At 36.0% G+C, this 13,563-nt stretch overlaps 1 protein-coding gene across 1 annotated transcript in view; it reads right to left on the bottom strand.

The window, feature by feature from the left end:
• Positions 1 to 13,563, bottom strand: part of LOC110349690 (uncharacterized) — a 339,954-nt gene that overhangs the window by 31,313 nt on the left and 295,078 nt on the right. Inside the window, exon 18 of the mRNA XM_087187378.1 lies at positions 5,293 to 5,470. The gene's annotated coding sequence lies outside the window, so the exon portion shown is untranslated. The remainder of the gene's footprint in view (positions 1 to 5,292; positions 5,471 to 13,563) is intronic.

Below are 13,563 nucleotides of genomic sequence, written 5' to 3'. Positions count from 1 at the left end.
TCATGGCTGATTCCAGCTTAGCCCAGGCAATCATGACGGCTCTCCCACAGTAACTCACGAAGGCCTTCCATGTATCCAATGTCCCTTTCTCACATTCTTTACACTGCTTCTGAGGGTGAAGTTTCAGCAGTGCCTAAAGAATCCTGCCATTCTCGCACATAATCCACTAAATGGCTTCTAACTGTTCACGGGTCAGATTGAAGCATGCTTCACAGCTATTTGCATGATCTGGATCCTGTTTGCTCTTCCAAGATTAATTCTCATCACTCCTCTGTCCACCTACCATACCCACCTCCTTTACTGTCCATCCTTCACACAGACTCTGAAATTTAACTGGGTTCTAGTGGCCAATAAGATGGAACGTAGAAAAATGTCCACGCTCTTGTTACACTCTCAACTTATTTCAATGTAAGAAAACCAACTATTCCTTTGGGTATGTTTATTCTTTCTCCTTTTCCAGATATAGCACTGTGCAAACTGCTCTTTGCTTCTAAAACTTGATTTCTGGTCATCACTCCCATTCAGCTGTCTCTTCTTAATAACTCTGTGTTACACAAGACTCTGGTTTGCAAGTCGCAGACACTCAACTCAACCCTACTCTATATTGGGGTTACTGTCAACCCTTCTTGTCCAAGAGTTTCCTGATCCTCCCCTTTGTGAGAGGAGTTTTCTCGTGAAGGGAGCTTCCTATGTGTCACCCCCACTGCCACCCACCACCAGCACCAGCTCTTGGATATAGTCGACTGATCCAAAGCAAACATCAAGCACGAAGACCAAGGACTATCACCTCAACGAGAAGTACAAATAAAACCAACAGGAAATACTGTCTCTCTATTTGGCTAGTCAAACATAAGCTTTCCCATATTGTTTGAGCCTACAAACATTTTCACATCTGAGTTTCATAAGATAATCTATGTTTTCTCCCTTTTGTCTGCTTAAGTTTGTCAAACTTACTTCTATTACTTTAAAGCAAGAATCCATCTGTTTACCTTTTTCATATGTGACATGCAACACTATACATTTATATGCACAAGTACATAAAAATGTGTATTTATATGAATATGTATATTTATATAAAAACATACACAAAATCTCATACAATTATCAGAATTTGAGTTATGATTCATATTTCATATATAAAAACATAAGATTCATAAAATTTATATTACATATCCAAGAGCCAAAGGTAATAACTATTTTCCCATTTTTCTATGTTACACATTTCTAGTCATTTGCATCCCAGTATCTATCATATGTTCATTCATTCTTTTATTTATCCATTTACTCATGAAAAATGTATTCATTTTCTTCTCTATAGTAGATACTGCACAGGAAATTTTCTCATACAATTTTAACAATTCATTAATAGTTTTGGGGGCTAATCTTCCATGCAACTCTCATGTTTCTTTCTTTTTCTTACGGTGAGTTTTTTTAAAAAATGTTGTTCTGAAAAATGTTACATTTATTTGAAACTGGACAGTGTGGTATAAACAGACATTAATCCATTGAACTTTTGCATAGACATTTTCAAGGTTCCCCCATGATATATGCTTCAAATTATCCCACACAAAATTAACTGCTTACAAGTTACAATTTAAACCAGATTGATAGTTTAAAAACAAGCACAACAACATAAAAACAAAGATTCCTTCTCTGTTTCACAAGAAATATTTTCCTGCGGAGTTATCCTTTCAGCATCTTTGGTGTCAGTCCTGGGTGAACCAGAACAGCCTATTCCTGTCTCTGTCGACATTGCTCTTGTCTGAGTGGTGTTCAGACTGGGTCTCTCCCGTCTGCAGGGCCATCGTCTCTGCTGTGGGGGACCACAGTCCCCTGGGTTTCCCCATCTGTCCTCTGATTTCTGCAGTCTCCTTGCACACTTTCTCATAGCATACCTGAAAGGGTATGTTTCCCTTTCAGGCTACATTCGGGACAAACATCAATTTTGTTCTTCACTTTAATAAGCTTCTGAGGGTTTCTTTTCCTATGCAGGTTAACTTCAATAACATATCTCTTTAGGGGAGCTGCCATCCAAAAGGGAGGAATTCTCCTTACTTCCACCAACACCATCTGCTGGCTCAGAAAATACAGCTGAATCCTGGGCTGCTAGTTCTGCTCCGCAAAGGGAATTGGGAAGGCCTGGACAGATCCGCTGAAGTTTTGGCTGCAGCACCTTGCTCTAATTTCAGAGCAGTCACTGGGACACAGGGTACCAGACACCACCACCGGCAGCATTGCTGCTGCCATCTCCCTTGCAGCAAGACACATCTCTCTCATTTCTGCCTGTCTTGTACCAAGTATTGCTCTAGCCTTTGAAGGATATTTGTATTGCAAACAGCCTTAGAACACAGAGCTAGTGTCTTCCTCCAGACGAGAGGAAAGATTTGTTGGTCAGGACCAGGACAGATGCAATGCCTCCCTTTGGAGTAAATGTTGGGATGTTTCCCAGCAGTCTTCCTTGAAAGATAGAGGTTTCCTAATCTTGGGCTACCTTAGCCTACTGAGTGTGAAGTGTCTTCCTGGTCATTTCTCATCACCTCCTCGGAACTTGGAGAGAAAGAAAACCACCATGAACATGAAGCTAATGTGACGCTCTGTGCTGCAAGCAATTAAGTGCTCCACCTCTGACCCAGGAGTCTCATATCTTCTATGGGCATCTATGTGTTGAAATTTAACCTGTTATCTTGCAAAGGAAAAAAATCTCAGATCCTTCACAGTTCTTGACAAATATGACAAGCATAATAGTTATAGGTTGATAATTACAAACAGTTCAACTTCATCCACCAATGTTTACATAAACTGCTAGAGCCAATGTTTAAACCCAGATCTAGCTAACATTCAAACTATCAAAGAAACTGCGAAGGAGATAAAAGACAGGATTAGAATTAATCAAACAGCCTCAATTGCTCCATATCATGCTACTATGCAGTAGATACATGAAGAGAACTTTCCGGATGACTGGCATTGTAAAGTAGCTCAGAGCCTAGCAGGGGATTAGTGAGTAACTAGCAGAATAGACAGATGATCTTAGAGGTTAAGGGACTCTGGAGCCAAACAGCCCTAGGCTCAAATCTGACAATCTGCGTGACACTGAACGATTTATTTAATGTGTTTGAGTAGTAATTTCCTTATCTCAATGCAAGAATAATAGATCCTATCTCATGAGTGTCATAAGCATTAAATGTGATTCATAGAGAAACCGCACACATAGAAAGTACTCATTAATGGCAGCTATTAGTAATTCTAATACATCCTCAATAAAGATTGGATGAGAGATTGATTGATTTTTCTACATCAACTTGCCTCCACCTTAACTATCGGATCATTTACCATTAGTATGTCCCCAGTAGTCAGCAGTGTAGTCAGGTTTATAAATACAAATAACTACTGATCTGAACCATTGTAGCTTTCAGGGCTAAATGGTGCCCCTGATTTTAAGTGCGATGGATACTAATGGCTCCTTTCTTGTAACAAAAATATCTTCAGGCTCCAATTTTGAGATAGTATTGAGGCTGAGCACTCACTTTGTGCCATCCTACAAATGGTATGAGAAATTACAAGGCTGGGGGTTTTTCTGGTTTTCCATTTGTCTCTTTCCCATCCTCAAGTGGAACGAGCATTGCTGTTGCCAAGCAACAGTGCAGTGGTGGGAGTGATGGTGCCTGTGTAATGTGGTGCTTTGGGAGTGAGAAGCTTAGTTCTAGAGTTGGCCCAAGGGCACTGATGAGGAACACTGGAGAATAGACATTTCCTCAACAGCTGGACAGCTGTGTCATTAATTCAAATCCTCCAGTAATTAAAAAAGGCTGCTTCTACCACACAATCCCTTAACCAGTGAAGTGTAGAAAATCCTGAGGAGTATTCGACATTGAAGTTCTTGAGAATTACCATTTGCTTTCCTTGTACCTTGGCCTGAACACACGATGCTCCGTAAACACAGCGATCTCTCTTGGGGAGTAAGCAGAACTCAAGGAAGACTCTGCAAAAGGGGATAGGGATGCTCAACCCCATAGATGCATGCATTATGGAAAATATAAAAGAATGCTCACTGTACTGATGGATGAGCATCTTGGGAAAAGGACTGGGAAGTACACAGACAGAATAAATGAAATCAGACATTTGCTAATGGCAGTTGTCTCTTTTCACATTATTGAATTTTGAAAAAATGGTTGTTGGGGGGTGTCTCTGGTATGTTAGTGATTGAAGCCTGCATAATTAATTCTAACCAAATTTCAGTAATGTGGAATAATATGTTCAGTTTTACACACTGTGCTAAAAATGGTACTGCATAGCAGTTAAGGGCGCAGGCTCAAGAATCAGACTGCCAGAATCTGGGTCCCATCTCTCCAACTTGCTGATTTGAGTGAATTTTGGAAGTTCAATTAACCTTTTTTTCCATTGTATATTTCAAAAGAGACGACAGGAATTTGAATATGTCACCCCAGAGATAAGATAAATACTTCAGGTGAAGCATACGTTAATTACTCTGATTGCATCATTACTCAAGGTATATATTATGTATGTGTACAAAATTTATATTATATTCCATGTTTGTATGATTATGCACCAATTAAATAATATCACGTTAATATTTTAATATTGATTGTTGTCATGGCAATATTTTGGCTTTACTGGCTTAATTAGAAGATATACAGTTTTTAAAAATTTTTACAAAGAAAATATATCTGATGGTACAACAAAATATCGTCAGGCCAAAGCAGAACAGAATTAGTAAAATAAACAAGCAGAAAATTCCACAAGGGAATTAAGTCTAAGATTAGCTCTGTACCCCTCATATGCCATTTATTTTCAAAAACAGCTTTGAGGTTAAGACTGTTAGAACATTTGATTTTACCTTTCTTTTTTTTTCTTTTCCCCTATTTTTTTATTTTCTACCATCTCGCCTTTAAGAGGGTAAGAGGAATAGTAAAAAGACAACCAGGAAGATAAAAATCTTTTCTTAACTACAAACACTAGAATCCTAAATAAATAAATAAATAAATAAGATGAACTGCCGGAAATTTAGATTCTTCAATAATGAACTAATGAATGAACAATGTAATTTTTCTCTTTGGTCCACCTCAGTCCCTAAACGAAAAGTGCACCACGCACAGCTGAAAGCACGTGGGATGAAAGCTGCGTGCTATTTGGATAGATCAGGGAACCCCTGGGAGCCTTCCCTTCATCTTTAGATAAAGAATAGTACTTACTTCACTGGGACTTGGGAGGACTAGATACATGTGAAGAGTCTGGAACAGCTGTGTTTTCCACAAAGAAATAGGAAATCATTACCGTGTATGTTGCAGGGATGATACACAGGTGTGTTAGTTAAGTTCCGTTGAACAGGTAACTGTCGTGGAGAACTGGCGTCGCCTCTTGGAGGGTTCCTGAGCCGTGTGAAACGCTCTCAATGCTTCCATTCTCTTTTAGCACACCGAAGCTTTCCTGGGACGCTGAAATTCTGAATTCCCTACCAGGGAAAGAAGGAGAAAAAATAGGTACCTGAAGTGAGAAGCTGAGAACGCTGGAAACTCTCAGCGTGTTGATTCTGACACGTATTCAGGCAACAGTACCTATCGCAACGATGAAAGACCATGGAGCAATTATTCTAGGTGAGATGTCAGAAAACCTGGGCGAATCCCAGCTCTGTATTCAATTAAATTTGCGTTACTCATTCCCGAGCAGATTTGGATTAAGGACCTACTAAGTTCCATATAATGTGAGAGCAGAGCAGTGAACAAGATAAACAAAACTTGTTTTATGGTGCCTGAGGGTATTTTCATTGCTCAAGGTCTCTGCTTATTAATTTGCCCAAAAGAAAGAGGTTTTATATTAGGATAGGGATCACACATAGTAATTTAATGGAAAAAGAAAGATAAAATAAGATGCCTGTCTTGGTCAGGGAAATAATAGGAATTTTTTTGTTTTTTTACATTTCAGTTGTTTGAGCCAGCATTCCAAAAAGTCCATTCACAAGTCACTTTTAAGTTACAGGCTTTTATCTCCATCTCTACTATTTTCTCTTGCAAATTATTTATTAAAGAAACACAGTTGTTAAACTGTAGAATTTTTCACAATGTTATCTTAATGGCTGCAAATCCGCAGTTGCTTATAGTTCTTTATTAAAAGAAGCTTAGAGCTGGACATGGTGGGTCATGTCTGTAATCCCAGCACCCTGGGAGGCTGAAGTAGGAGGCTCACAAGTGTCAGCCCAAAGAAACCCAGTCTCAATAAATAAACAAATAAAAAGTTCTTAAGTCTAGGGCCATGGCAAGTTTCAGGTTCATGTGCTTCCCAATATTGTCTCAGTGGGATGTACAGATTTCTCTCATGAGGTGTTTGATGTTTTGTCCTTTTTGGGATGTCACTGATAATTGTTGTTTGAACCTGTCAACTCATTTACAGTTGTGAAAACTGTCATATTCTAATTCTAACATTTGTAATACCTTTATTTGCCAAAAAAATCCTCTCAGGAGAAACATATTGACTATTTAATTAAACCAAGACAGGGATTAAGAAAGCCAAAGTAAATATTTTTTTTTTTCTTATTTATCAACTCTTAAAAGTAGTAAAATGATTCCCTAATACCCTCTAAGATGTACAATAATAATAAAAGACAAATGAGTAATGCCTTTTTTCCTCTTTGCTCTTTTATATCTACTCTAAGCTAATGCATTTAAACTAGTTCAGTGACTATGAATCTGTTGTCAATAGTATGTTTAATAATAATGCTCAAATCTTCCCATCTTGGCCAAGGAAGCATATTTGGCTCACAAATACTTTAATGCAACCCTGGACATTTTGGTGTAACATGAGTTCTTGAGTTACAAGACATCCCAATTAATTATGGCCTACTGCAGTTTGTAAAGGATCCTTGGTTGATTTTCCATGAAAAAGTGGTGTTTAGAGATCATAATCTGGATGTTAAGGGATTTCATTTACCATTAGGTTAGTCACCGATTCTAGGGATTTTCAGTACACAGAAGCAGGAAATATGTTTTTGTTTATGATGCCATAAATTCTGTTTATCTCCAGTTCAAACACAGAATTACGATGATTTTTCCTCACTGTGATATTCATGTCTCCCTTTAAATTATACCAAAACTCCCCATTATAGATGACACTCCTATAATTATCCATTTCATTTACCACACAGAACAATCACAGGATTATAAAAACCAATATGTCACCATGTACGATTTTAAATTTTTTCAGTTAGTGATGTCCTCAGGTACCTTCTACTACAGTCAAATTATTTTAAGTCATCAGTTGTATTTGTGTGTGGTTTTCTACCATTTGTATATACAGTTGCATTTATATGTCATATTTTTATTATTAGGAATTTATATTCAAACTACTTTATTATATAACTGTAAAAATTTTTATCTAGTTTTGAGGTCAGATCTATAAATTAAGATTGTTTTAAAGTCTCTGATAATAAGGTCCCTTTCACTCCGTTCCTTCTCCCTCCCATTGATAAACATTTTTATAAATGTAATCTAATCTATCAATCCTCCATTGTCCTAAATTATTCTACATTGATTTTCAAGTATCCCTTTCATAAAAACTGAGATCCCTAAGTACTTTCTTCTTTAATAATGTATCCAAGATATCATAGCAGAATACAAGAATAGTCCTCATTCTTTTTGTAACTATATAATAATATAACATGTAGTGTTTATTCAATCAGCACTTTCCCAGTGAATATTTCATTTTGTCTCTGTACATCAAGTTTATATAGATGTGTTCCTATTTCGCCATACTCTAACAGAAAATGTGTCAAACTTTATGATTTTTATCAATTTGATAGGTGATAAATACCATTTATTGTAATAACACAGTTTTTGGAAAAAACTCTAAGCATGTCTGACTGCATTCATAACAGTTACATGCCATTTGAATTTTTATTCTGTGGACTCTTTATCCCTTGAGCCTATCTTGACAGAGTTGTTGGAATATCTTTTCTTGGTTTTTAGAAACTCTTTGTGATGGTTAATCATTCTGGTGAATTTAATTGGAATGTGAAGTGAGAGGGAAATTAATAACACACAATTCTAAGTGTGTCTTTGGATCTTCTCAGACACAAATGGACTTCATCAGTGGGTTAGCCCATTGACAAGATTCTAACTTGACGGCACTGGGGGTGGTGACCTTGGGCTCTTCCTCTGGTCCCTGTGCCATATTTTGCACTCTGCTTCCTGGCTACCAAGAACTGAGCAGCTTTCTTCTGCCACACCCTTCTGCTATGTCTCTGCCTTGCCCCAGCCGTAGATCAATGGGTCAGCCATTCGACGACTTGAACATCTGAAACAATGAGCCAAAATAAATCTTCGCTTCCTTTAAGTCGTTTTCTCCAGTAGCAACAGAAACAGAAAGCTAACTAACACAGTAACTTGGGATAATTAACCTCTTTTTTGGAGTATAAGTCATAAAAATTATTCATCAGTTTGATTTTGGCCTTTTAATTTTAGTGTTCTTCTCATAGAATAAGTTGGAGTTTTATTTTAAGTTAAATTTATCCCTGCTTTCTCATTTTTAACTTTTATTTATAGACAAAGAAAATATTATCTCTACTCTAAAGTCAGAAAGAAATCTATTCATGTGTCTGTTTGGTAGCTGAAAGATCTCATTATTCTTTCTTGCTTTTATAAATCTCTAATGAATTGGAATTTAATCTAAAATAAATGGAGAAATATTTAATCATGTATTTCCATACAGGATATTAAAATATCCTACATTAACAACTCCTTTTCTTCACCAATCTCAGATGCCACATTTATTATATAGTAAATTTTTATAAGCAGTTATTTCTATTCTGAACTTTCTGTTGTTTTCTACTAACTTATATTCCTCATTTTATTCATGGACAAAAACCAAACTATTACAGTCAAGAAGACATTATGATGTATTTAATACTTAGTAGGGCTAGTCTTAGCATATTTCATGGTTTTTTCCAGGGCTTTCATGGTAATTTTTATCATATATTACCATAATATCTTATACTAGGTTTTTGTTTGTATATATTAAGGCTATTGATTTTTAACTTAATAACTGCTTATTTTATGTCATTGTTTTGACTAGTATTATTTTTATTTAACTTGGATTTTTCTCCATATAGAAATATATAAAATCTGGTCACCTATGAATAAAGATACTTTGACATCTTCATCTCTGATTCTCATGTTTTAATTTTTTTTCTTTAGTTGTACTGGCTCATACCTGCAACACTATATTAAATAGTGCTGGAAAGGATTGACATGTTTCTCTCTTTCTTGACATTTGTAGAAAACTTTCTAATATTTCCACATCAAGTAAGATGTCAGCTCTCAGATGCAATTTTTAGATATACTTTTATGAGTTAAGTTGGTCTTTTGTGTTGCTTCCCCCTTCCATGATAAGAAAATACCCCAAGTAATAAATATTGCTCCAGAATGAGGAATAATGAGACATAGACCTTGAATTATCCTGCAGACTGGAGCTAAGTCTGGTTCATAACTGCTGAATTCAGTAAACCAAAACTGATTTGTAGATTTGGCTGTTGTATATCACTTTGTTTGGGAACTGTTATGAAATATTATTAAAGCACTAGGTCATGGATATATTTGCTTTTGGAATGAATTATATAAACGCAATCATCTGCATGTGTGTGTATGTGTATATATATATATGTAATGTTAAGAAATGTTATTTTGTCTAGTGTTTTGATGTAAAATAGTGTTAAATTGCATTGAATGCTTTTCTTTTCTTCTAGGAGAATAATCATAGAATTTTTCTATGCCCAAAGGCAGCCTTCTTTTGAAAACATGGGCTTACAGGCAATAATTATAGGGCAACAGTATCAAATGATAGAGGTAGATGAGTCCAGTTCTTTCCCAGTTCTCTAACTTCCCTAGTTCTGGCCAGAGAAGTTTTACAGAATTATATTGCTATAGTTTTTAGACCAGCACAACCATAACAACAACAATAAATCAAAGTAGAAAATCATTATCTCAAGAAAAACTAGATCATGATTTAAATTTTTACTTTGAAATATATATATATATATATATATATATGTAATTCTAAATCACATCATCCAGTTCAATTCTTTGACATAAAAAGCACATCTTAAAAATTAAATAATCAATTTTATCATCATTTGCTCTACTGGAAAATATCTAAGAAATGTATCAGTTTCTTAATATTGTCTTTCATGTCCATCCTGAGTCCTCACTTTTCCTCATTTTAATGAAAACAAAGGAGACAAAATATAAACATTTTTCCTGCATGCTTTTGTTTTCAGTCCTGGGTGAGAGCCAGAAGGATGAAATGGAAACTTAAGAGTGAAAGGTCTACCTCCTCTATATTTTTTTAAAGATAATTGTAGCATTTATTTTTTTAAATAGAAAATACACATGCATAGTAGGAAATTTGGAAACTACTGAAAATTATAACTGAAAATGTGACAATGCATATTGTAAAGATTTAATCATCATTTGTCTTCTTTCCAAATTTTTCCTGTATTTGCTGCCTATAATGCAATGTATATCCTGATTACTTTTATCAAACACTATATAATGAACCTATATTGTTATCACCATCAGTACATACATACATAATTTTCAATTAAACTATAATATTTATATTACATGAAAGTATATATTTATACATAAATCAGTTTTCTTTCATTAAAATTTATGGCAATTTTTCCATTTTTTCCTTTTCTACATTACAACCTAATAGAAAATGCAGAACATAAATTTTGATTCACAATCTAGATTATATTCTTAGAATTGATCCCCAGAGAGAAATTACCAGTTATAAAACTACTAATTCATGGCTGCATATCAGGCAATCTCCAGTGAGCTATGTATAAACCTAAAATGATGTTATTTTTTTCCAGAAATGGCATCAGTTTTGCCTTTTGAGCTTTGAACGCACACATGGTGATGAGGGTAGGCAGGAGGGAGAACTATTTGTAAACTCAACCCCTTCTAATAAATATCAGTTACTTTTTCAAATCCCCCTACCAAAACTTGAGTGACATAGCTATAGTAAACTGCGCACGTGCTCATCTCTATCTCTCCCTTTACCACTCCTGTGCCTTCTCACTCTCACTTTTTCTTAGCCTCTTGTATTTGTTAACTGTTCATTACTATAATGAAATACCTAAGGGTGCTTTAAAAAGAAATGAGCTCACAGTTTTGGAGTCTGAAAGTCCAAACTACATGGTGCATAGTCTGGTGAGGGTTCCTCTGGTCTGCTTCATGTTGATCCAAGTCTGTGTGTATCTTGCTGCGTCTGTGGTTTCTCCCCTCTCCTTATAAAACAATCAGAATTCCATCGGGGGGGCTCCACCTTTGTGACACAATCAAATTGACTCACTACCCAAGGCCCCACTTCCGAACACTGTACTTGCCTTAATTTTTCACGTGAATACCACTGACATAAGACTTGGGGGTTAACTCTGGGATGACAAAATATATTTAACCCTCAGGAAGTCATGGTCCAAATAATTATAGCAGAGGTAGCATGTATTCAAGAGAGTCCTTCATTTATGCTATTGCCAAGATGTAAAAATAAATAATAAAGACATAAAACACTGCAAATGTGCATTTATTTTATTCATATAGTAAAATGTGTGATTTTTCAATTATAATCTAGAAATTATTAAACAAAGAAATAGGACAATATTGGGGCCAGGGATTTAGCTCAGTGGTTTCGCCACCTGCTGTGCAAGCGCAAGGACCTGAGTTCAATTCCCAGTACCAAAAAAAAAAAAAAGAAAAGAAATAGGACAATATTTATCAAAGTTCATGGTATCTCTTAACAATACACTTATCTCCTAAGACAATATCCAATATCACAAACCCTTACACCCTAAGCAAACTAATGGCTTAAACATTGTGGCTGGACATTATGCACATTCCATTGTGTAGCTAGCAACTGATGATCTTGAGCCTATACACTCAGCATGTTTGACAGTATTTAAAGAAAGTATTTGATTTTATCTCTGAGATCAGAGCACACTTCCTAAGAGTTAAACCACAGTACGTGCTCTCCTTACTCCTCCCTCTCTACAGTCACTTAAATAGGTAAAGCTCCATGGAACTGCTTGTCCTTCTGTAGGCACAACAAACATAGAGACAGCTTCATGCTCTCTCCCTCTTTTTTGTTTGCTTCTGCATCTCCACCTGAGGTTGACAGTTAAGCCTGCTGGGGCTGCCAGCACCCCAGGGTACTCCCTTGCTGCTTCTTTGGGAGTCTCAGTGTCTTTCTGCTTTGAAGCTTCCTATGCTGGATCATTCTTCCCTGTTTCCCATATGCCAGGAACAGTTTACACCACATCTCACAACTTCCCATGCTTGTCTGAACAGCTTCTCAGGGAACAGCTGAGATGGCATAGATCCCTGTTGGCCCAATGCAGCACATCTGTTCTGCAACTGTTGAAATGCTGATCATTGGCTGACATGGACTTCACTTTGCCTACTTGTCTTCTGTCATTTATCCATGTTCTACAGCAGCAGAATAATCTTGTGGTATAGGGAATAAAATTTCAACAAGAAAACAATAATGTTCAAAATTTCAAAAAATATTGTCAACTACATAGGCAGAACAAAGCACCCAAGTGTTGCTTTCATTTGTACATATTTAATTGGCCAATAAGGTTAAAACTATGTTTCAAAGTATGTATTAGTGATTATATTTTCCAAAGTAATATATTCACATGTGCTATTTTTCTTTCCTGTTTTTGAAAAGTATGAATTTCCATGCATAGATATTATACATATACAATAATCATCAAAAGATAAAAGTGATGATTTATATATTCCTACCACCTGGAATTAAATACTACTAGTGTTTTTCTATCCACATTTTTAAGAGCTCTTGTATGGCTGGTCAACCAATTTATTCAAATGTGTTGCTGACACTATTAAATATTTATGCACATTGAAAACATTTTCAAACTTTGTTACCATTGATAACTATTTCAGACTGTGTCACTGTAGGTGGGCACTGTAATAAGAACATATCCCCAGCGAGGGATTGTGTGTGGCTGTATGTGTGTTTGTGTGTGTGTGTCACAGAAACACATGCAGTTGCTGTTCAATAAGCAACTGATGAGGGCAGATTTTCCCAGGAATGAACTCTTCTGCACAAGACTCCAGAGCTGCTATCAAGAATAGTGTGAATGTGTAGATCTTTTCCAAATGAGCACAGGACCAAGAGACAGAAAGAAGTGGAAGGAGGAGAGGGAAAAGGGAAGTAAAGAGAATTAAGATGCCTTACATGCATGTACCAACTACCCATGATGAATGTGATCATTATGCACTGCAAATGTGTACTCATAAAAATAAAAGAATTAAAAATAATTTAAAAATTTTTAAATTATACTAAAAGTCACATCACCATTAGTCCTCCTGAAAATACTCCCCTTACTTGGTACACATTTGTATGCCTTTCTTTCCACTTTCTGAAGCAGTTCTGAGGGTCCTCTTTCAAGAGTGTCTTTTCATGGTGGATTCAATGTCCTGAATCAATTCAAAACATTTATAGTAATCAAGTAAAATGTTATAGTGTGTC

Source organism: Heterocephalus glaber, unplaced genomic scaffold, assembly GCF_053883595.1.
Source record: "Heterocephalus glaber isolate CG9 unplaced genomic scaffold, H.glaber_assembly_v1.0 deba00001509, whole genome shotgun sequence".
Taxonomy (NCBI): domain Eukaryota; kingdom Metazoa; phylum Chordata; class Mammalia; order Rodentia; family Bathyergidae; genus Heterocephalus; species Heterocephalus glaber.
Note: the sequence above shows the minus strand (reverse complement) of the source record. Positions and strands in the feature narration are given on the sequence as shown.